Genomic DNA, 26,649 nt, shown 5'->3' with positions numbered 1-26,649 from the left:
ATAATTAATTAAATATGTTGAAAGATAATTATCAACTTCCTATTGCTCCGGGTATATTATCCTCTGGTATAACATCCCCAGAAAGACTTCAATTCGCATCCGGCAATTTGCAGATACGGGTTTTGTGGTGAGAATGAAAACTGGGATGTTGAACCCAATCTCTTTTACATACATTTATGCATATATATATATATACTTATTTAACATACTTATTCACTTTTCAAGTGTGTCTGTCGACCATTTACCGTCACCCTGGTCGAAGTTATTTTGTGATTTAGAAGTATAAGAATGCATTCACACACGTACACTTGGACAGCCCCTTTTGGTATTTTCACACAAAACCACTACCACTTATTCTCTTTGGTAAATGATTCGCGCAATCTAACCACCAATACTATAGATGTTAAAATTACATATATATGTTGGTATGTATATTTTTGTCAGTGTACAAAATAACCCTTTTCCTCCCTTACCTCCCCTCTATACTATTGCGCCAATAGGCGTCACACGATTTCACAACCCCAACTGTTTTCGACGACTTTGACGTTGCTTTCTCCAAGACCATTTGGGCCAATGTCTGATATTTTCATACAAATGTTTCGCGGAAATGACAGAACAAGAAGGGTGATACTCAAATTCAACCACATAACCCGCAGGCCTCAGATGCTAGTTTTTTTTTTTATTTATTATTATTTTATATATTTAACTTGTTTTTTTTTTTATTTTATTTTCTCTCATTTTTTTTTTTTTTTTATTTTCAAACCGAATAGGAGTCTGATGTGATTCCACCCTTGCTCATTATTATACTTGGATGAAGGGTTAGGACGAGCGATGGCACCGTCGAAACGGTAATTGTTTTTAATCACTCGGTGAGCCACACCAAAAACTGAAGTATGAGTGGATGAGCAAGGGTTGGACATGCTGAACCTTTCAACCCTTTTTTTTTTCTACTTTATTTTTATTTCTGTTTACTTATTTATTTTTTTCATTTTTTTTTTTTTAATTTCTTCGCGTTGATTTTGTTTAGCATTTGAATTTTTTTTTACTCAGCTATGTAAAAGGGGAAATTATTTTTTTTTTTTATACCGAGGTGTATTTTCATGTCCCAAGGCATTTATTTAATATGAGTTTTTTCGGTGGTTTTTATTAAAATGTGTAAACACATACACACATGCGTGTTTGCATTTGTTGTGTCAAGAGGATGTTTTAATGGTGGGCATATTGAAGATTGGTATATACATATAGGGAAGTTAAAATTAGGAATGAGTTGTGCGTGACACGGAAAAGTACAATTTGTATATTGTATATATGTACAAACGTGTTGTATATTTGTCTGTGTATTATGATGATAATACATTAACCGTGCAAACTCAATTTTCTATTTTTTTTTTTTTTTCATTGTCATGTTGGTATTATCCGTTTGTTTTTATATTGGCCACGTGGCACACATTGAGTATTCAATTAACAATGCGACAATATTTTATTTGTTGTTATCATTAATTTTTTATCAATGTAAATAAAATGTAAAATTAATTTGATGGGAATAAAAATAAATATGATAAATTATTTACTATTGGGAAAATGATTGATTGCGTAATTCGTCAGTGGGTGAAAATATATTCTAAAAAAGTAAAATAAAAATTAGTTTAAAAAACACGTGTGTTAGTAAGAGAAAATAATAATTATTGTGAGATATATGCAAATCGAAATGACAAGCTCTTAACTGGTTTTACGCGAGTTGGCAATTATCAGTGTTGTCAGGCAGCTCATTCGCCTCCATTTATAGGCACATAAACACGAATGCATATATGAGTCTCAAAGTGACCAGACACACCCCTCAAAATAACGTTAAAATAAATAAAAATAAATCATCATATATTGAGAAGTCATAAATGCAAATTGAAAAAAAAAGGAAAACAAATTAAAGAAAAATAAAAAATTTTAATTTTATATTTTTCAATATTTATTTCAATTTTATAACAAAGCACCTGGTTTGATTTTTTAATAGCTTTTCGTGTGTTTTATGTTTTTAATTTTTATTCTTACGGGTGTGAAAATAAAAAAAAGTGCGACTATAAAAATTGATTCTCGAGATAAAAAAAGGTAAAAATAAAATTTTCAGTAAACTAATAGGAAGGGAGAGAGAGAGAAAAACATTGCAAAGAGAAACCGATAATAAAAAAAAATTAAAAATAATAAAAATAAAATAAAAGAGAAAAAAAAAACATAGCTCAACGATTGACCTGTGTTTTTATTTTTACCCTGAGATCAGAGGGGATAAATCGAAAGACTTTAGTTTACCGATTCCCGCGGGTGAGTCAAAGTTTTGTCTCGCATGTTATCCAGCCGTTAGATCAATCGACTATTAATAAAAAGAGCAGAGAAAATCAGGGGCAAAAAAAAAAAAAAAGGGAGAGATGTTAGATGCTCTCTAATGGAATACAATTTAATGTATACACACAAAAGTTTGGTTGTGTTGTATGTCTATCCATCTACAATCAAGGAGGCAAAAGAGAGTTTTTGAAAGACCCATGACCACCTAATGTACACCCTAAAGAATATCTAATTATCAAACACGTGACTTGACACGTGTGGGAAGCGCCTCGCGTTTTTTTTTTTTTTTTCTTTTTTCGATTCATTTTTATATAAGAATATATACACATGAAAAATAAAATGGAATGGGAATGTACAAAGTTGCAAGTACCCGCCCTCCTAGTGTGATATTTTGTAAAGTTTACTCGCACCCACTACCACTTATCAATAGACGAAACGTATGCTGTCATTAACTGTTCAATCATATACAAGGGGATAGTAAATGAAAAAAAAATTAACTACAATATGATTGCAAATAAAAGAAGGAAAAAATTTAAATGATCAATATAAAATAAAATAAAAAATTATCAGTAATAATTTTAACAAGAAAAATAAAAATTCATTTTTATTAAAAATAATACAAAGTAAATTTTATCTTCATATTATAATTTTTTTTTTTTGCATAGATAAAAAATGAGTGTAATTTAAAATTTTATATTTGAATGAATATTTTTATTATTTTATATATGACATGGGGATGGTTGAGGAATATATGAGGCTCATTATATATATAAACTTGAAAAAATAAAAAAATAATAATTTTGTCACATGGGTTTTGAAATTTCAAGTGCTTCCCATGAAATAATAAAAGTATATATACCAATGTCAATCAGGTGAACTCAATGACAACTATTACCCATACTATTTAATAATAATAAAAGAATACTCAATATACAATTGTATACGATAGTTGAGTGACTTGATCGTGCTTTAATATTTACTATTTTATATTGTAAGTGTACTTGAAAAAAATAATAATATGTGTGTATAGATATATATATAGAATATTGGTTCTATTGTAAAATTCACGTCAATATGTTTCGATATGTATCGAGGGTGACAAAAGATAGCTTGTAGTAACAAGAGGATATATTCAAAAGGGGTGGGAGCCAAGAGTTGAAGGATGCTGAATGTTACCTCTGGTTGTTCATGTCTTTTTATTTTTATAATAATCATTCATATAAATATATTTGAGTCCCTTGCTTTTACTAGTAGATCACAGCAGCAAAGTTAATTGATCGGAAGTCTTGAGGCTGCACGTGTCATTTTTTTTTTTTTATTCTATTGTTATTCTCATTTGAGTTTGCATTGTGAAAATTCGACATTTGCTTTGACGCTACTTGTCATTTGAAAATAAATAACTCATCCAAATTATATCAAACAAATCAACTAAAGAATATTACATTTTTTTTATTTTTTTGCATCTAATTTTATTATGTATTTTCATTTTTTTATTATTCATTTCAATGTATGAATGTATAATATAGAAAATTGAAAAATGAAAAATATAAAAACATTTAGATAATAAAAAAAATAATGAGAGTTAAAATGGAGTTTTGTCCCCTGTATATATATAGATATTTAAAAATAAAAAATTGAAAAAGTAACGAAAAATTCAGGGGACCCTCGGATATATCTATACGATATATATAATCGTCGTGAGTTTCTCTAACAATTTAAAATTGGTGGGTGGAGATGTAAATGACAGTGGAGGAAGAGACTTGGCAGTTTTTGTAATTGCCAGGTATTTATAAGCGATATCCCTTGTTTTATATATATATAGATAACTTGTGTATATGGTATACATTCAAAATACGTAATATGGTAATACAGGCAATGGTCCATATTGACATGAACGATGCTTGCCATTAGTGTGAACGTTCGTTGGTTGGGCAGGGTGCGTATTCCGGACGACTGTTTTTAATTTCCTTGCCAAGTGAATTTTACCAACACACTGTAGGGTGGATATTGCCGGGAATCAGTCATAATCACTTTTCTCCAGTCAAAAACAAAAAAAAAAAAAACGAAAAAAATAACTTCAAAAAAGATCAGCCAGCTATCCAGCAGCTTTTACCCTCATTTTATTTTTTATATTATTATTATAATTTTATTTTTCTCTTTTCTCTTTGTTTTCATTCATTTTAATTTTTTTATTTTTATCGCAAAGTATCTCATAGTTTATAAATAATGTTCAATTTTTTTTTATTCATTTTTAAAAAATATTTTTTAATATATTTCTTTTGTTTTTTTTCATTATTTCATTTACGAAATCCGCATGATTGTGTCACCGAAATAAAAATTCTCCCTCATTGCACCAAGAATGTCTTGATATTTTTTTTCTGAAATGTCCTTGACAGTGGTTTTTCTTTTTTTTTTTTGCTTTGCCCTCGATTTATTCTTGACTTTCATTCATTGCTGAGGGAAAATTAAATGCGACCAGTATCAACCAATGAAAAACATTAATCGCACCATGTCCTTTTATGAAACGGACAATGTATGTATAATATATATATTGGCTATTTGAACAATGTGAAAAATTTCACCAAGTACAATAAATTGCTCAATACCGATATACATCAGATTGGAACAAATATATTTATACCAATACATTTTTTTTTTTTTGGCTTTTGACATTTATTGGACATAACTGATGTCAACTATCAGTCCAAGTAGAATATATATTGGATAAATATGTCCATGTCAAGGTTTTGTATTTTGCTGATATTATATATATTTATTACAAATGTTTTGTATATAAACGCGACATTTGGTCAATGGATTTTTTTATCATTTGATTTATTTTATGCTTTTTTTTTTTCTAAAGAAATGAAAAAAAATTACATTAATTTTTCTTGTGGCATTAGTAAAAGGGTTACAACATTTGCACCTGTTTTTTTTTACATTCTGGCTTTGTCACCCTTGACTTTGTGTGTCAAGTGGATATTAATGAACATTTATTATATTTTTACGTATAAAAATAAGGACCTACATTGATTTTGATCTTGTCGACAATCACCAAATGCATGCGTGTTTTGTTTATTTACATTATTTCAATACAAATTTTTGATTGAAGAAATTAAATCGACATTATGAATGTTAGTTTCGTTGCGTTAATGTTGTCATTACCTATATGGTGTGTGTTGTTGTCATTGATGTGGTTGATGGCAACATCGTGTGGGACGTACACAGGTGTTCAGCCGGTTTTTTCATTGCGTCACATGTTTAAATTACCACCAATGTTATATATACATATACCATGGATAATTATAACACCCTACATTTTAAATATTTTTATGTTTCATATAAATATGTGGTGATTATATATATATTTTTTTTTTTCAAATTATTTATTTATGATTTTAAAGTACGATGTGATCTGATTGATCATTAGTTCATCGTGGCAGATTATCTTTTTTTTTTTTTATTCATAGACAATCATGTTGTTGCGTGTATGTTACACGCATGACTTGTTGATAATTATAACTTTGTGTTGCTAATGTGTTTGTTACTTGTAATAATTAATGTTCACCTGTAGGTGGTAAACGTGATTTTACATCATATAACATTTCCATTGAATTAAATTAATTTCATCATTACTTTGTCTTTAATTTTTTATTTTCATATTCTTTCTGTTTCTTTCAGCAGGTTTATTATTTAAATGTCTTATGCCATTGTGTATTTTTATCATTAACCAAAGAATGAAAAAAAAAATAAAAAAACATTGCTATGTAAATGAACAACTTTAATGATACATTGACACTGTTATTTAAATTGAAAATATAATTAGCATTGTGAAAGAATAATTTACATTTTATCATCTCATTTGAAAAATGAATATTACAATCTTTGCTATATTTTCAAATAGACTTATATTAATAATATTATTATTATTATTAAATGTAGTTTTATGTTGATAATCCCTGATGGTAAATTTTACATTACAAATGATAAATACATGTGCCAATGGAATTTCAAGAGTTGGACTGTTGGTACTTAATAAATGTCCTACTCATAAGAAGGGACAAAGTTATTAAAGGACTGCAATTAATTATCTCCCCAAAAAGTCACGACATTGTCCCTCTCAACGACTAGAATATTTATATATATATATACCATTATCTCCCATTCTATTTTAGACCCTTAAATCTCTTGTGTTATATGATCATCACTCGTGACCCTGATTTTTTTTTTTTAGCTAAAAATGATTAAACAATATCTAAAAAAAAAAATAATAATAATACATCCCCCTTTGGTAAACCAACTACATAATAATTAGATCTATCAAAAGAACAAAATAAAAATTTGAATTATAATTTATCAGATTTTTATATTTTTAATAGTAGATAAAAAGAGAAAAAAAAAAATTAAGGATAATTCTTGGATGGCACACACATGTATATGTACATTTTGTCAGCAAGTAACTAACGCGTTTTCATAAAAGGTCATAAAGTCTAAAAGGTCGGTTTACAACCTCGGGCTTTTAATGGTTTTCTATGGTGCATAATGCGCATAATGCTTGCAGAAAAGAACGAGCTTATTTATCATGAGGGAATGTGTTTGATATACATATATTTATAATGGTGGTTAAGAGTAGCTCTCTGAGAAAAGTCACATAATCACGGTTAAAACCATTTCCATATCATCCCAAAATTTAAACAAAAACTTTCATATGATAATAATTGTCTCTCGAGTTGTGTCCACCTATACTATCACTAACTTCTTGTCATCTTTTTTTTTTTCTATATATATATGTGTTCATTTAATGACAATAGTAAAATAACTTTTTCATTAATTTAATTTAATTTTTTTTTTCCATTTTCAGTAAATATTGGAGAAATAAAAAGAACAAAGCCGATTAAAAACAAAAAGAAAATTACTCGGAAATTTGTTTTTATAATGACGAGTAACGGAGTAAAATGCATTGACTGTGTGACATTTGCTAATGGACACTGATGGTGATAAAAATTTATCTTTTCATCGATACACCTGCTATATAGTATGTATACTTTTTTTTTTTGTTTTAAATATATAAAAAATTTTTATTGGTTAAGTATAGGGGTTTTGTGGTAAAAGTATTTTTTTTGCTAGTAACAAAATTATATTTTTTCATCTTTCTTGGTTATTTTTATTGTTGGTAAATATAATTTTTTATTTATCAAGAAAAGCATCGATCGTTCAGTAATCCGCGAGCATAAAAATTAATAATTTAACCACCCTCATGAGTTACGCCTTTGCGACACTGTAGACACCCTGGCGTGTCTTGTTTAAAAATAATAAAAAGATATAAAAAATAAAAAGTAATAAAATTTGTAAGTATAAAAATGAGACAGATAATCAAGATAATGATAGTGTACACGCCTCACAAGTGCTTATCATGTGCATTTATCTTTTGGAATTGCTACAGTTTGTTTATCTTTTATTTTCACTTTTGGATACCTTAAAAAGTTCGTCAAACCCAACAATAAAGTAAGAAACAAAACTCTAACGAATTATGCAATTTCATTTTGTTTTTTTTTTCTTATTATTATGGACGAAAGTTAAAGTACACGGCCATTACGATAATAACCAGGGCGACTCATATGCCTCAAAAAATTTATCAGTGATTCACAAAAATAAAAAAAAAAAAGACATAAAGTAATAACTTAAAAATATATTAAGTATATAATCAAATAAGATTTTTTTAAATGAAAATTCAAGTTCCGGGTTATATTTGAAAATTCTTATAATTCTTTTTGCAATTATATCTACTGGTATTTTTTCATAAAAATTATATTAGCTATTTTTGTCTTATTCAACAAGTAATTGTACCAAAGGTTTCATTAATTTATATATATTTTCATTGTCATATTATGTTGTCTCTTCTTCACCATGAATAAAACCACACACACACATATGACAAATTTAATTTTCATAATGAATATTTGATTAAAAATTTCATAAACATATATGAAAAAGCATATTTGAAATTGTTTTTTTTTTTTTTAATTTATTTTATTATAATAGTGAATTTAGCAAAGCATACCTTGACTTTTATTTGTATTTATTTAATTTATTTTATCTGGCCAGCAGTTGGGGAAAAGATGCACGACAAATAAAAATAAAAAAAAATAAAATAAAAGCCACGAAAAATCTTATTTTATATTATGATACCAAGAGAGAAAAACTAAATGGGGCTAAACTCTTGGAAAACATCCCATGGGGCAATATCGTTGCTCGCAAATCACAGCTTAGTCCGTAGAATCCTCACACCCTGCCAACACTTTTACTGTTATGGCGAATATTTTATAGGGATATTGTAAAATTAAAAAGCGTCGTGCACACCCGCATATCACATTTCTCCCTCCATGATCATACCAAAAGAAAAAAAAAAAAAAAAAAGAGGCCCAAGTGTACGGATTTTGGCTGGTGATAATAAGGGGGGTTGAACAATTTTCAAAGGATGATCCAGTATAGGACACAACCCTGCCATGATTTAACCAGTGGGTTTATGTTTTTTATTTTTTTTCATCAATGTTTCTCTCTTATTTGATTTTTTTTCCCCTATTTTTTTTTTTTTTTTTGTCACACACACGTGCATGCCTTCCAACAAGCCATATGCCTCTCCTTACTATTTTTTTTTTCTTCTTTCGATATATGGTTTTAAAGCGCTCATTTTTGTCAGCCTCAGGGATGGGGAATAAAAAAAAGAAGGGTGTCAAAACTAAACCACTATTTGACTTTCATTACGTCTTATGTGAAGGGCCAAATTTATCGACACAGATTTCTACAGATAACACCAAATCACTCTGAACAAAATAACAAAAAAAAAAAAATATATAATAATATCAATAAAAATATAAAAAAGGGGGGCAATTTTATCAAGGGAATTACGAATTTTCCAATTGAGTTAAATTGTCGCGGTTGGGTGGTATTGACTATAATTTAATACAATGTATATAAATAAAGTCAACTCGTAAATCACTTGTGAAAGGAAAGTATACTGATGACCATGATAAAGTCTCATTGCACGTGTACACTCGTTCCAATTATCTGACTTAATAATTGAGCGAGTGATTGTAATAATATACGTTCAATATATCCATATAATATTCATTTATTGACACATATAAAAATATAAATTATTGTTTTAATAAATAAATAATAATCAACACATTAATAAAATAAATATATTATAAACTTTATATTTTAATATACAGTAAAAAATAATTATTATTTCTTTATTGATAATTGATAATAATTTTTAATTAAATTTATTAAAAATAATATTATGATTTAAAAGCACTTTATTTTTATATTGTTTGTCTGTTAATTAACTATTATATCAATAGATAAATATTTGTCATTGTTTAACAAGAAAACAGACTGTGAGGTACTTGAACCAGAGTAGTTGTATGAAGAAACAAAGGGTGGTAGAGAGAGGGTTGTTATTAATATAATGTGTCTATATATATTTTGCCTTATTCGCGGATTGTTATGAGTGATATATATATGTACATATAAACTTCTTGGTCTCTGAGAAACGTCGTCCAAACATACACGTCAAGTTCCGGCACCTAAATTCTCAACTAAAGCCAAACTGACAAGGGAGCAATTTGCCAGTTGTTTAAGTATCAAGTGTTAAGTGCTCTGTCGTTTAATGTTTTGCCATTATTGTTTTATGTTTTTGACTCCCTCTCACACCCCACTTATTCTTCTTCTTCTTCTTCATCTTCATCAAGCTTGTCTTCTCTCTCTTTTTACCTTCATGACCAGTTTTACCATATACATATTATATCTCATGTTTCCACACTTATATGTTTAATCATAATATGCCTTATCCGTAAACCTAAACCATCGTGCGTACAGTGTTTTACGTTATGACAGTGTGCACATAATCAAGAAATATATATAACTATTATATTTATACATGATACTGTGTGAATGAACCAAGAGAATCTACCAATTGAAATTAATTCTAATTTTATGACAAATACATTAAAACTCAAGAGGATCACTCTTGAAGTCTTGACTGGTGACATAAAGATAGGCTAGATGATATTATATTTAATTTGTTTAAATATATTTCTTGTTAAATACTTTTACGTAGATTTTATATATATATTTTTTCTTATATTTCTTTGAAACAAAAAACAATTTATATTTTATATTTTCATTTATCATTCAACTCTTTTTTTTTTCCTTTTTATTTTCTTAATTCTTTTGTAATATTTATATATTTAATTTCTTTTAACTTTATTTTAATGCTATTTTATTTATTTGGTTTTTTTTTCTCTCAACTCTTGAAACATAATTACGTTGAGTTGGATTTTAATGATACGACATCATGAATAATAAAATAAGGTTTATTTTTTATGAGACATACCTATATACATAGTACTATTTATACAAGCACATCACAGATCATAGAATTTTCAGTAGTATTTTCTTTATTTTATTTTATTTTTGTATTTTTTAGTATCTTTACATATGTGATATTCATGTGTATATAGTGTTGTTGTTTGTATGTTATTTCTCTCTGCTAGTATGGTAGTAAACCAAGGTTTAATCATCTGTTGGATTAGCACGTGAATTTCATTTGGCTTTTACGAGTTTTCAACATTCCCCTTTGGACAACTACCCATAAAACATCAATGCCCCCCTTCTACCCTTTTCCAATTTTTATTTCAAAGATTTTAAACTTTTTCCAATTACAATTATTTATTGATCTTTCTAATCCAATACAATCAAAACAAATATGTAGCGAAATTTTATTTTAATAATGCAAGTAGATATAATGAGATTATCTATTGATAAAAAAAAAAAAAAAGAAATGATAATAAAATGAATAATAATAGATTGGAAATAAAAATATATTAATAGAAATGAAAAATTTAAAAATAAAATAATAGAAGTTTGTCGCCCGGAACTTTGTAGTAACCCTTCCGGAAAAAGCGTTTGCGGGTCATTACGTCCTGATAATAACTTTCATAAGCCAGAATCTCGAAACTCAAAAACTATTAGCATATTAATGGCCGACAGTCGAGTTAACCCTTTCATCGGCGTCAGGCATATTTGCATCTTTTTCACTGGTGACATTGTCTATCTATTTTTTAACTATGTATATATAAACATATATAGATATACAACTAGTTGTAGATTGGTTCGGTAGACAAGTGAGTGAAAAAGGGTTTAATAAATATAAAAAATAATAAAAAAAATATAAATTTTGATATTGTAGTGTGAGAAAGGAAGCAAACGTGCATATCAGAGTGGAGACAAAATGAACGACGTGATGGTGGCAGTGCGTTAAAAGCCCAGGAGGGCGGCTTCTATACTCCCCCCTTAAAATTCGCGGGGGCGAAATTAACATGACAAACTACCCTCAGCAATAAGGGTTCTAAGAGATATATTGCCTTGAATATATATGTATATATGCGGGTGTATATGTATATTTATATATATAGCAAAAACAATAGATGACGTGTGTGATGGGTGGATGAGTTAGTTTTGGGATGGGGTTAAGTGTGCGTAAGTTGTGATGCCCACAAATTAATGCCATTTATAAACCATTGAATGTGTCTATTTTCTGTGTATATATTTGTACTTAGAACAACGCAATTGTCCCTTGAAAATACAAAGTCTATTGAGTATAAATTTAAAAGAGAAAATAAATAAAAAAATTTAAATTAAAAATCACGAGATAAGGAATAAATTAGCAAGAGCCATGTGGAGCTAGTAGATAGTCCCATTAAGTGTCAGACATTAAATTCACATTGATCGACATAACCAGAAAAAATTAGCATTCCAATTTCGACTTTTAACCCACAGCAGTGAGACTCGTTATTTTCTTCACTTCCCTTTTAATATTAAAAGACTGTCGTTGTAGCCTCGTAAACTTTCATAATTAACAGTTTTGTTTTGTTTTTTTTTTTTTTAGCAATTTTATTGCTTCAACATCATCATCCCTTAACCATTATTTTTATTTTTTTTTTTGTCCCTTTTACCATTAACTATGTAATGATGTAAAAAGCTACTGCGATCTCATTACATCGTATGACTCATGAATGGGTTATTAAGATCGAAAAGACTTCGTTATCCAGTAATTTTTATATCTTTGACAATTTCAACTTTCATCGAATTTTGTTTTTTTTTTCTTTTCTTCTATTATTTTTCGTTTGGTTTTATCACTTATATATTATTTTACTCTTTTTTTTTTTTGTTTCTTTATGAGATCAGCCTTTAAGATCACACAAACTGCTAAAAAATAAATGTTGGTTTGGTATTTATTTTTTTCTTCTGGTTGTTTTTTGCAATTTGTCGCTCTGTGCCCTTTCATGACTTTTCTCTTTTCTTTTATCCGCGGCTGTTAAAGTATCACTACGACAAAGCAATATAAAAGAGTAAAAATATAAGGGTAAAAAAAAAGAAAATATGAAAATAAAAAAAAATGAAAATTCTTCTTTTGATGCACAGTAATGAGCAAGTTCACGATCCTTTTGCAGTATATAACCTCCAAGTTCGTTGAGCGCGCAAAATTTGATAATTATGAGGATTATTTTATCCTCAGTTTTTTCAAGCTCAGTAAGAGGACAGAGAGGGGTTTCGTACAGCGATGAGAAGTGCGACTCTCCTGCTTCTTATCGCTAGACCGCGAAAAGAAATATACGTTAAAAAATCCCTCGTTAAATTCAGGTAAGACGACAATTTCGTTTTATTTCTTCCTCCATCTTTATTTTCCGTTAAATTTTTCTTTTTATTTGACTTTGTTCTCTCTTTTATTGCTTGACAGTTTATTCAAAAATTTATCCGAGAATATAGAAATAAAGAGACATTGAACGAAAAAAAAAAAACACATTTATCGATCGTGAAAAATGCATTTAAGGCTATACATATATCATGTATTTTAATTGAGACTAACTTCCATTACTATAGATTTTATAAAAGAAAATTTTAATTAATTTAAAACCAAGTTAATTAGCGAGTTTTAATTGACCCTCGTGGTTGCTCTTGGCATAACATTTTCGAGCTGTTTTGTGGTAAAGTATATGCCCGATACAATCACTACCTCATCACATAAACTAAAAACTTCTAATCACGATTTTAAGGTTAACAATTTGTCGATACTTTTAACAAACTTTGATGCAACATGTTAATCATTTTATTAACTGTCTAAATTATTTTTGATAAGTTAATGAGACATTGTTTATTTTGTGTGTGTGTGTATATACAAACGAGGAAGAAATATATTTAAATAAATTAAAACTAAAACTTGAATTATTCAGACGTGTGCCAAATTAGAGAAAACTTTTGGCTAATTGGATGTGTTGATTGTTGAAGATATCCATGCTAAATTAAAGAGGCAAATATTCTTACTCAAAATTGTCTGATGATATTTTGTGTCTACATACTCAACACATATTATTCGAATTAACATTATTTATTTTAAATAACAGGTACAACAGTCGACAAGTCCATGATTTTAATAAAACCAACTGAACACTTCATTTAACTTTAATTTCGTACTTTTTATTTCCACCAGTTAGTAAATAAAATGAGTATCTACTTTTTTGGTATGTCAATTTAGAATTGATTTTTGTTATTTATATTTTGTAAATTTAAAGATTTACGCGTTAATTAGTCTTTTAATATATTGATTTTAATTATTTGTAATTTAAAGAAAAATTTTGTAAAATCAGTAACAGGAAAATCAGAAGAGCAAAGAGGTGTTCCTTGTTTTTTCATGCGGACCTACTTTTCTCCATATTCTATTAATAATTCCGGAAATCCCCTGTAAATTCAAGAAAAAAATAAAAAATTCGTAACAGGAACATAGGATGAGCCGAGAGGTATTTGTTTTTTCAAATAAAAAAAAAACGAATCACTGGGAAAGAAAATTTTATTATTCATTTCATCAACAACCAATCAAGAAAATCGATAACACTTGTCTTTTTGTGTAACGATAATGTAATTTATAATAATGTATACTTTAAATAATAAAAGTAAATTGATTTTTCAAATAAAATCTGTTAAAGTTATCAAATAATTAATTTTCAAAAAGATCTTTTTATTTTTAAGTTGACGGATAATGTAAGTGGGTGGCTGAAGTACATACTGCATGTTATATATATAAAAGAAATATGAGTGGGTGAAATGAGGGTGGGTTAATGTTAAAATGTAATCGTTTCAATCCCCAAACTCTGGTAGACTATTGTCTTGATATTTACGATCAGGTTTTGCCTTATCTTGGCGCTCACCGGGGAATATCACCGGGGCGGTAGTAGATATTTTTGATAGGTTATTAAATTAAACGATATATCTTATTACGAGTGTATACCATCTTGGTATCTTTACATTTTCTACTAACTATTCTTTTCTTTCTCACTATTATTTTTATTCACTTATATTTATATTGTTTTTATTTATTTATTTTTTGCACTCTTCGTCTTTCTTTTTGACTTTGTGCATATAAAACCCAAGAGACACTTTTTGGATGTACTGTATTATACACAATGGGGGTCGTGCTGTAGTAACCCCTATGTAGTAATTATGCTTTTCTTTTTATGTCCGCACCATTTCATTTTGGCTGGCCTTAACATCTAACAAGGCATCGACATTCGAATTTAGACATCCCTCTTATTTTCATTCGTGCTTGGTTAGGGTGATTTTGATTTACGTAAATCCGGCTAATCGTCAGAACACCATATATACCCTTTGTTGACGACTCAGGAAAACTGAAAAATAAAATTCAAATCATATTTATTGGTTAATTTATTATTTGACCAATATTAATATATAAACTGGTTATTAATTGTCAATATCAATAAAAAAAGATAAAAATTTTTTTTAATACAATAGACCCTAATGGAGTTGATGGTATTCATGGAGTTGTGATGTTTATTATTTTATTTAAAAAATCAACCCCTCATCATAGATCGTAGTCAGATAAAGACTACCTATTCAAGTAACGTGTTTTCTTTTTCTTTTAAATTAAACTTATTCTAGCAATTTCAGTATATTATTTTTTTATTGATACAAAAAGGAAAAAAAAAAAAATTATCATGTAAAATGGAATTTGATATAGAATGGTGTTGGCGCGACACTCTGAAAATTCACATATACTAGAGAAAAATAAAAAATAAAAATTCTTTTTCCCTGGAGTGTAACAATTGTAACCAGACTGTTGGGAAGTTATAACATGACTTGCGCCTCATAGTCGCCCACTCATACAATCACAAATAACAAATATTCATACATAGTAACGTGTGCATTCACTGAGGTTTGTAATCGTATGGAAATAAGGTGCTAAGAAGAAGTTTGTTGTATGTTTACTCAAGTGGCGCCAGTCAGTATTTTTTTTTTTTTTTTCTGTTTTTCTCTTTTGTTCTGTCTCTTAATTTTTTTTCTTTTTATCAATAATCATTATCGATACAATCATATAAACGACTCATTCAAATAACATCGATAATTTTTTCTTTTTTTCATATTTATATTTAATGTTAAAAATATAATACTGTCTTTTGGAGTCAGTCTTTTATTTGCAAAATTAATATTGAAAAGTAAAAATGTAAAATTGTCAAAGAAATAAATAAAATTATTTGACCTAAATTGAAATTTAGGTCGAAAGTCTTGAATTTAACCCCCACGATGTTACAACGTAATCAGGCAATTTTAAAAGAGAAAAATATATCCGTTGGTCACGAAGACACTCTCAAAGTCATTGTAAGCACTTTTCCGTAGCAAACTCTCCCGTGAGCTCTATTTAAAAGTTACTCCCCTCTTGGCCTCTTTTTTCCTCTCTTTTTTATTCTTACCCACTCACGTAGTTATCCATCATGTATTTTTTTTTTATTTTTTATTTTTACAAGGGTATATGCACTTGGCAAATTTCCTTTTTTTTTTTATTTTTCAATTTAACGACTGCAGTTGAATCAAAGATACTTGACATTCATCGAGGCAATTGAAAATATAAAAAAAAAAAAATTGTCTTTATTATGGTCGTTGTGATAGGTGACCTTCCAACTGAAGCATTGTATTCAGTATTTTTTTAACTTTATAATATCATAAAGTTTCAAGTTTTTAGATACTATATAAATTTGAGTAGGCGTCTCTATACTTAAGAACATCAAATATTTTATTTTATTCTCTAAAGTAATATTAGAAAATGGATGTCGTATAGACATATTCAACTGATATCACAAAGGACAAAGTATGTTATTTACATTCTCAAAATGATGACGATGCATATATATATTTTACTTTTTTCTTTTTTAGTCGTCGTTTCAATATTTTTTTCATCCTAAAATGTGTATTGCCCGAGAAAGAGTGGCGTGGGCAAGGATATAGCGCCTGTAAAAAAAAAAAAAAAAAAAATGAAAAGAAAAAAAAAGTATAAAGGATATCTCGACGTACTAAATATAAGTGCTTCGCGGATAAAAAGGGATGGTTTAAAACATTTTTATTCGGAGTGCAAAGGATCACTGGCAAAAGGAATGATGGTGATATTTAAAGGTGGAAGGATGGGGGGGTTTTTCAGCAAGTTTGGGGGTTTGTTGAATATAATCACTGTGGCAGGTCCCTTCGACCGTCGTTTTCCCTTTTTCTCTTCATCTTACAGCACATTTTTATTTATTTATTTTTTTTGATATCCTTTTCTTTTCTTTCGTTTCATCTCATTTTACCAACTACTTGTCTCACTCTCTCATCTTCACCATTCGTGACTTTCATTGTCAAAATCCTGGGGGATAACCAACGGATATCGGATCAATTTTTTAAGCCGAGGGTGCCGAGACTTTACACTCCTTCAAGAGACGACGACTACAACTATGACGACGCGCTGAACGTCACGATGGCCAACAGAGGGTTGAATAAAAAAAAAAAAAAAAAGAAAAAAATGAAAGAAAAGAAAAGGTATGAATGGTAAAAGGGTGATGGAAATGATAGTGCATATTTTCTCGAGGGGTGATATCAAGCCGCGAAGAAAATTAAAACGAGAAAAACTGAAGGATTTTCTACCAACTTTTATATATATATCTATTCTTTTGAATTTCTATTTTACTTTTCGATGCATTGACGCCACAGTAATACTCGGTAATCATCGCCTTTTTAATTTTTTATATTTTCTTTTCAGTCTCACCTAAACATCCCATCTCTTGTAACACTCTCATTCATTGTCCAACCTTTATATCCCCTTTTTTTTCATTTGTATACCCAGGCACACATACACATACAATGCATATCATCCCTGGCTGTATTTTTATATTTAAAAAGACAAATAATAATAATAATAATAAATTATTATTATAATTATGAAAATTTTTATTTTTACATTTCGTCATTTGTTGGGTTATATTTGAGTGGTCTCTCCGCAAATCGCTTCATTTCACACAGGATTATAACTCGGTTATTCTTACTATCCTCCCTTGTGTTCCTCACTAAAACCACCTGACCCTCACGATAAAATAAATCACTGCCTCGTAAAGGCCATCCGTCATGTCGATCCTCACCATATTGCCACACCATTGCCATTGCTTCTCTATATATCCTCCTCATTCTTTTTTTATTTTTATTTATTTTTAGTTTATTTTTATTATTGTTTTTTCATTTTTCGTTTTATTTTTATTTTTTATATTTTTTCTTATACTTATCGTATGTGACTATATGTATTGTATGGTCACGGTGTCGTTGTGCGGTTGGTAATATAGTTTAGTGCTAACGCACGAATGCTTAGGCGCGATGTTCTATAGTCAAGTAAAGCCCCAGCTATATTTCTTTATTTAATGCTGGCAGTAACGTGACTTGATGGCAATCCGTTTTATTCTTACGCTGACTCAGCCTATATGAAAAACCATCAGATACTTTTTTTTTTCCTCACACGACTAATTCTTTTTTTTTTTTTTTCACTTTTAATATTCTTAAAGTTATTACATTATTTTGCAAATTTGATATTTCAGAGTTATATGAGTAAATATATTTTTTTATTAGACTATTAATTTACTTATTTGTCAATTTACTTATATTTTTATTTTTGTTTATTTATTTTTCATGTATCATGATTGAATTTATCATTTTTACTGTGCTGTTGATGATATTATTTTTCATATGGATTTATAAATTATATTTAGAAATTTTGACTATAAAAAAATTGCTGAAAATTTTTATGGGCTGTTATACGTGGTCGCATATACAAACCAATAAAAACAAAAATAATAACCTTATCCCTTCGAGGGTATCTTTCTATATATGTATATGTGATATTTTTTTTTTTATTTTTTGCAAATTTCAATCCCCCAATTTGATTTTTTATTTCTTTTTTTTTTTTTTTGTTATCGAACTTGTATACAGAAGAAATTGTTTGCATTTATACAGCATATTTTATGATATTTATTTCTTCGACTTTACGTCAGCCTGTCAGTCACAGCAGATGCCACCACAGTACAAAAATCAGCATGGGGTCCTATCGCGATATAACTTAAGGAAATATAAAATGAGAAAAGTAAAAAATCTAAAATAAATAAAATAAATAAAAAAATCGGATATACATATAGAAAAAATAAATATAACCCTATACAGCTTGAAACATAAAACGCACGTTTATTTTTTTTTTTTTTTATAAACGAGAAAAAAAAATAAATAAATAAAAAGAAATGAAGGGGGTGAATGATGAGGGATGTGAGCTTGACGATATAAATTTTTTTTAACGATACTGAATTTACTGAGCGATGAAAAGCGTTATATAGGTTTATCAATATTTACCAGATACATTTGACGTCGATAATTTCGTTAAAAGCATTTTTCCGTGCAAATATATACATATTGAAACAAATAATATCATCTACATTTTATTTGTGAAATTCATTGAATTTATTTGAGCAAAAATATATCATGTATATTGTAATATAAAAATATTTCATAAATAAATATAATATATAACTTTATTGATGAATACTTTTTGTCTTTTTTATTTAGTTCTCTGATACGGTGCAGTATAAAAATAGAAAAAGAAATGAGCTTTTTGATCTATATTCATATATAAAGGCGTTGACAAGGATTCTTGGGTGATATACATCCGCGTTAACGGTCAGCCGAGTAATAAACCCGAAGGGGTAGTGAAATAAATAATATCATATATACGCAATAGACATAAAATAGTTCTATGCGCGCATAAATACAAAAAAAAAAAAAGCCACAAAATGGGAAAATAAAAAATGAACCAAGTAACAATATGTATGTGTGTAAATGTGAAGCTTGAAAAATAATATATAAAAATGTTTCAAGTATGTGATGGATATACCAAATTCTAGATATACGTGTGCATAGAGTTATTGCATTGGGTTCTAAAAACTCGTAATATGTTGAAACTTCGTATGACGGAATAAGAAAGAAGCGAAAGTAAAAAAAAAATATCAAGAGGTTATGTTAACGGGACACCGTGAAAAATCAAATGTGAAAAGGAAATTAGCTTCCGCGGCGAGCCACGTATAAATATATAAAGATAAAAATTTAACATCTGAAAAGACAGTGGCTCGCAAGTTTAATGTTTTAAAACGTAAAAAAAATAAGAATATAAATATAAATAAGAAAAAGGAATATAAAAAATAAAAAAGAATAAAGGAAATGATAAAAAAGACGCCTCATGGTAAAAATAAAAATAAAAGTTTTTGAATGAAATGATATGTATACGTTAGTAAGAAAAATATGGTTGGGTCAAAATTTATTTCTGACATAAGCTTTTTGATTTTTATCCAGCTCATTTTGATGGTTATAGTTTATATTAGAAAATAGAACGAAGGAAATGGAATCATATATATATGAAATAAATTGAAAAAATAAAAAAAAGAATTTTACGCGGGGGCTGGGGTTAAAATTGATCACATTTTCTTCTGCCTCTTTACAGCCGAAATGCAAATGATGCTCGTATCCGGGTTTTTTCGTTTCCTGGACACGACTCGTCTTTTGCATCTTTATACACATAAGAAAAGAGAGAAGCGAAAAATAAAAAGTTGAACCAATAATAAAGCCTTTTTACTCAACTACTACTCTCACCCCTTTAACCCACCTACACCCCTCACTTAACTATCCGGCCAGAAATAATAAAATGCAGATTCGTTCCGGATCTTTCCGAGCTATATCTCGTAAATGAAAAATAAAAAAAAAAAAAAACCACTCGATGCTCACCGATGGGATCCTCCTTCCCTCTTTCGATATACCACCACCCTCCCTTCTTGTCAAGTTTGGCATTTTCAAGCAGCCACACAATTTTTTTTATTTTTCTCCTTTTACAGCCATCATTTTAGTTCGTATCGTTATGTACGCTACATTCAACCAATTTTTCTTCTTTTATTTATTTTTTATTAACGATTCTACCAGTAGAAAAAAATAAAATAAATAAACATCCATGGTTAATGCGTGGCTGCATTAAAAAAAAAATAATAAAAAAAACTCAAAGCTCAAATTACCTATACCTACGTTACAAATTTGTTTGACTGTTTGTATGTATGTATTTTTTTTTTCATCCTTTTTTTTTTGCATAATATTGCATCATTCAAGGGGAGAAAAAAGCGTCGCCCAGCCTCCAGGCATTAGCACTGATATTTTATTCATAAGGCCACCTTATATGTATCCTTGGATATCCCAGAATTTCACTGAAGGAAAAAAAAAAACAAATAAAAAATAACACAGATGACAGAGAAGTTGAATGGTTAAAAAAAAAAAATTTTATAAAATAAAATAAAGTATGTGTTAGCTAGTAAATAAAATATCCATATATAAGCCAATATGTATATGTGAAATAGGCGCCTTTTAGTCATAAATTTGCAAAAGTCTGATAGATTTACAAGCTATGCACAATACTTACAAAACCCACACAAATAAACTACCCTTTAATCCTCTTTCCATAGCTTTACTCTCTAAAACTAAACTGATATTTAAATTAGTCTAACTTTGGAAAAGTTATTTACAAAGGTATATATAAGAAACAGAGGGTTGGTTGGTTATACATTCACGAAAATATGCTTTTACCCAAACTTACAATTTATTATCTATGTAAAATAATATACATATTATATTATATAGTTATTCCATCGTGTATTTTATCTATTTTATTTTTATTATTTTCATATTTTCCATCTCGTTTACAACTAAAACTTTATCTAGCTTTAAAACTTGAATAAATTCAAGAGATTTTACATGTAATCCATTAACTTTGTAAAATCAGTGAGCATTGTATATCAATTTTATAATAAATAAATTAATACAACGATAAAATACCAATTTTCCAAGTGATAAAAAATTAATTAATTATATATATAAAATATGATAAATTTTTAAATCAAAACAAAAATTAAATTAAAAATTATATATTTATAAAATAAGGGTTATGTATATAATTTAAGGATCAGTTAATACGTGAGAATTATAAAGGGTGCATACTGTAGAGGGATCTTAAATATACTTGAGGGAGGATCATTAAGATTTTTTTTTTTTTTTTTGTATGACGCAATGGAAATAAGGGTGGAACGCATATCTTCGATAGCCCACTGGCCTAGTTGCATGACACACACTCACGTCAAACAGAGAAAGAAGGATTTTAATAAAAAAAAAAAAAAACGTTGATGCAGAAGTAAGTGCGTGAGCATATGAGAAGTGGATATTAAGGGGTTGTGAAAAAGGATAAAAAATAAAAGTGAGATGAACATACTTTTTTTTTCGTTATCTAAGAAAAGTTTTTAGATTTTTTTTTTTTTTTTCGTTGCTTTGAGAGTGTTTGTGTGTGTATGGGGATTTTTTTTTTTTAATTTCTTTTCTCAAACGCACGTCAAGAGGTATGTGGCTCGCTGAGGCGACATGCTGCGTTGCACATGAGAGGGTGTAAATAATGAACGAAGGGATAGTATGCAAGACGTAACTTGGGGGGTGGCTTCAGTAGGTCAATATTCCACTTTCAGTTGAAAGAAGCAAATTGTAGTTCAGTGTAAAAAAAAAAAAAAAGAGAGAAAAAAAGTTTTTAAAAAAGATTTTTAACCCTTGCACTTTTTAACCTCGTATTTTTATTTTAAAGGGTCTGCAGGTCAAGTGCAAATTTTATCCTGGGTTTGTAGTTTAAATTTTATTTATTTATTTTTTTTACTTTTATTTTTTATATTTTCTTTTATAAATATAATAAAAAATATAAATATAAAATATATATATACATCAATATAGTGAGAAGAAAAAAAAAATATATATATTTTACTCGTAAATTTGAAATAACGACGTCATGTAGATACGAAGTTTTACGACTTTATTTTTCGATGCACCACGTTGAAGAAATTTTTACGTCCGGGATATGCAAAATTTAGAGCGTGAATTTACGGAAAATACTGAACTGAAAATTCGAGACAAGAACATCCGAGGCTGATGCAAATTTGGCATTTAATGATAACTTCAATATAAATAAAACTGAGAAAATAAGATAAAATAAAAAGAGGGGAAAATCGTTTGGACCAATTTCCTTTTTTTTTTTTTCTTTTATCGTGTTTCATTTTCCTTCAGTCTGACTTTCTCACATCATCCTCCTCTGGCCTTGAATAATACCAAATAAATAGAAGAAGTTTCTTGCGCGTTTACATACCGATTTGCCAATACAAATGCTAATATAGCATCGTATCATTTTACTTGGTATTTCTTTACAAATCATCTCTTGAAATTTGCACCATCATTTTGCAATTTTATTTAGCATTTGAGTTTCCCTGACGACATGAATATATTATAAATAATTGAGTTCAAAAAATATATTTGTTTATTTATGCTCTATATTTTTTACAAGGAAAATTGTTTTGAATTTTGTTTTTTATTTTTTTATTTTTATTATATATTTTTTTCAAATTTTTGTTGCAGATAATAATATGAATTTCAATGAGACAAGCCAACAATATCAGTTGAGAATTTCCATAATCATCAATGCAAGTATGAGGAAGTTTAGTAATTTTTTTATCATCTATCATTCGAACTTTCTTTTGGATGAATTTGTGGCTAATTAATTTTTTTTTTTGGCTATTGCGATTTGTTGTCAAGGCTTTATGTGATCCAGGAATTAATGATAGAAAAATCATCAAACTAAGTTATAAAAATCTAATACTATACCGAGAGTATACCATTTATTTTTCTTCAGATCAAACAAATGTGTTTATTCATTGGATTTCGACTGTCTCTTCATTTATTTAGGCGGACAAATTTCAAATAAAATTGGGTCAATGGGGGAAACAACTTACTACCAAAGTAAAATAGAAAAATAAAAAAAAAAAAAACGAAAAATTTGTTGCAGTATCGTCAACGAAACGTGAGCAATCGCAAGAAATACACATGACACTAGACAAATGACTGTTTTTGACCCTGTTGTGATCTTTGAAAAAATAAGTTTTAGGGTCGAAGTCAGAGCAAAACGATAAGAGCAAACCAATCCTACACCTCTTTACTTTATATCCACCATAGAAAAAAAGATAGTGAAATCACTCGTAGTTGATCTTATCCCTTGACTGTTTGCTTGCTTCATTACCTCAATATAAATTGTCCTGGCTGGTTGGGGTCACTCTTGATTGAATATCATCATTTATTTCTTTATTTCAAGGTAGATACACAATACATCTATGTATACATATTACTCTGACAAATACTAATACAAGATTAAAACAAAATACTTTTTGTGTCCAATAAAAAAAAAAAAAAACAAAAACAAACATCACACAATATTTCAATTCACAAATACACCATCAACATATTCATTATTTATTTATCTTTTCAATCAAATAAATATTTGATTCAATGAAAAAGAAAAACAAAACAAAACCAAAAAAATTCAGTTTAGAAAATAAATATAATTTAATAGATGAATATAGTTATAGAGTAAAGATTTAATATGAAAATTAAAGTTAAAATTTATCTTTTTCATCCCTTTATCTCAAACACATCCGGTTTAATATTTATTGGGTAATAGAATATGATACTTGCAAGTGCCTATACGTAATATTATGTACGCGCATTTACGCGGTTGGTTAATTCAGGAAGCCAGAGAAACATAAACTCGAAAACTAAATTCAACTAACTGAACTCAGGACCATTTGCTGTCCGTATATATACATATGATCATGCGATACACATTGTTAAATATATTTGTGTTGTTAGTGTATATATTGGTATATATTTGTTTACAAATATACCCTGATGTGTATCCTTTGCTCCCATTTTAACCCATCATCTATTCCTAGAATTCAATGGTCTGTATAGTTTGCGATTTTGTTGATTATATATACACACACCAAACTCTAAACATCATGATTTTGTTGTGTATTCCGCGGGCTATCATGTTTATCGATGTTCCATATATCTATGCGAAATATAGACATAAATTCCTCATTGTTTATGGCTTCAAATAATTGCTAAAATACTCGGACTTGAGGATACTGATACCTAACTCAATTTATTATTATTGAAGTTTATTGTATATTAATTTAATATTTACTCATTTTTACAAAACCTCATTGCAGCAATTCTCGTCAATTTATTTATTTTTTTTAAATTTTTTATTTTTGTTATCGCACTGGTGACAGAAGATTGTTATCATCCCTTTATTTTTATTATATGAACAATATTATATTAATGTTGATGCAGAAATGTTTCGTGAAGCCGTAAAAATACTGGTAGGATATTAAATTTTTTACAGTTTTTCCATTTGTTATTTCGTTTGACAAGACGTTATGATGATTAGAGACTCGATAATACGCCCTTCTATGTGTCATATATAATATCCAGAACAAATGTATATATGTATAGGGAACCCCCTACTCCCGGATTTTTATTTTACTCAATTTTACCACCCACAACAACCCCATGTGAACTTACTATGTTAGCAAAGCCCAAAAGTCGTTAAAGCTGCCGTTAAATCGGCAAAATACTAAAAATCGTAAAATTTCAAAGCACGTGTGTTTGTATGGTGGCTAAAAAAAATTATGCATTGTCAAATAAAAATAAAAAAGATAAACAATATATTAGATTAAATCAGACAATTTGAAAAAATCTAAATATGAAAAAATTTAAACAATAAATAAACATTGGGTCGTTAATTATAGCAATAAAAAAAAAATGAAAGATATACTTTTTAGATTGATTGTTATTGTTGTTTGTTCTTGAAAATTAAGAACATTATGAAACAATTATTAATATCAAAATCTGTCTTCAATATTTATACAGATATATTTTTTCGACAATCAGAGTTATTGAAATTGGCAGTTGGCCATATTTTCTTGAAAACAAATAATAATAAATTCGTTGATTCAGTGTACATATCGCTGAAGGGTGATAAAGACAACACAACGAGCATGAACTACTACAACTACTATCAACTTTTCTTTCTTACTTAAGCCAAGAGAAATAAAGCGGTTTTGGTCCGACGATTTTATGAATATGCTTCTACTTTTCCCCATCGGTTTTATGCAGTATATTATATAGTGTACATGTACTCTTACCCTCTTTTTTTTTTTTTTTGGTTATTTTTAGTCGAAAAAATTGTTGCTGTGAAAAAGTGTTCCTTCTAAAAGCATTTCTCTCTCGTCAATGAAAAATTATTTACCGTTTGCTATAAAAACCAATCGAAATGACCATGAACGTAACCAATAACAATAGGTCGTAACATTTGTCTTGTTGAATGACTCCTGAATGAAAAACAAAAATAACAAAAAAATTGTCATCGATAAACATCAAAATGATATTCTATTCGTCCAGCAATTTAATCGAATTGATGGTCAAATCATATTTTTGTTTTTATATTTTTTTATCATTTTTATTTAATCTTGAATTTTATATAATTTTTTTTTTTCTCATATCTTTATATTTTATTTTATAATTCAGATATTGAGATTTTTTTTTTTAGTTTTTATTCACATACTTTTGGGGGAAGATGGACAACGGGGGTAAAAATATTTTTCGTGCCAGACAGAAGTCACCTCCCTTGTGATAGCCTGACAAACTCGTGTTTTATCGTATTATTTATCATTTTGTGCTGAGGGTGAAGCCTCAGTTTGATAGTGGGGACAGTAAGCAGTACCAAACGAAAAAAAAAAAATAAATAAATAAAATAATAATAAAAAAGCGAATAAGGATGAAGAGAAAAGTGTAAGACCATATCGAGAAGCACATATACGATGTGGTTCTCTTCGTCGCATATTCGCCTGCCAAACTCAAGTTATTGATGGATTCCACCCTTATGAAATATCTGGCAAACTCTACAAATTTATTGCACACAGTTTGATCCGTTTTATCATCAAG

General features: G+C 28.5%; 2 long non-coding RNA genes across 6 annotated transcripts in view; one reads left to right on the top strand and one right to left on the bottom strand.

The window, feature by feature from the left end:
* The window catches only part of LOC122851641, a 130,161-nt gene extending 106,190 nt beyond the window's left edge, over positions 1–23,971 (top strand). For 3 of the 4 annotated variants that reach the window (XR_006373718.1, XR_006373719.1, XR_006373722.1), the window contains 2 exons: positions 7,196–7,369; positions 23,227–23,971. This is a non-coding gene — a long non-coding RNA (uncharacterized LOC122851641). The remainder of the gene's footprint in view (positions 1–7,195; positions 7,370–23,226) is intronic. The other variant, XR_006373720.1, reaches the window with a different exon arrangement.
* LOC122851642 overlaps positions 14,439–26,649 on the bottom strand; it is a 42,177-nt gene continuing 29,966 nt past the window's right edge. For both annotated transcript variants that reach the window (XR_006373724.1, XR_006373723.1), the window contains exons 2-3: positions 20,808–20,993; positions 14,439–15,083 (exon numbers count right to left, since the gene is read on the bottom strand). This is a non-coding gene — a long non-coding RNA (uncharacterized LOC122851642). The remainder of the gene's footprint in view (positions 15,084–20,807; positions 20,994–26,649) is intronic.

The sequence above is a fragment of the Aphidius gifuensis genome, linkage group LG3 (assembly GCF_014905175.1).
Source record: "Aphidius gifuensis isolate YNYX2018 linkage group LG3, ASM1490517v1, whole genome shotgun sequence".
Taxonomy (NCBI): domain Eukaryota; kingdom Metazoa; phylum Arthropoda; class Insecta; order Hymenoptera; family Braconidae; genus Aphidius; species Aphidius gifuensis.
Note: the sequence above shows the minus strand (reverse complement) of the source record. Positions and strands in the feature narration are given on the sequence as shown.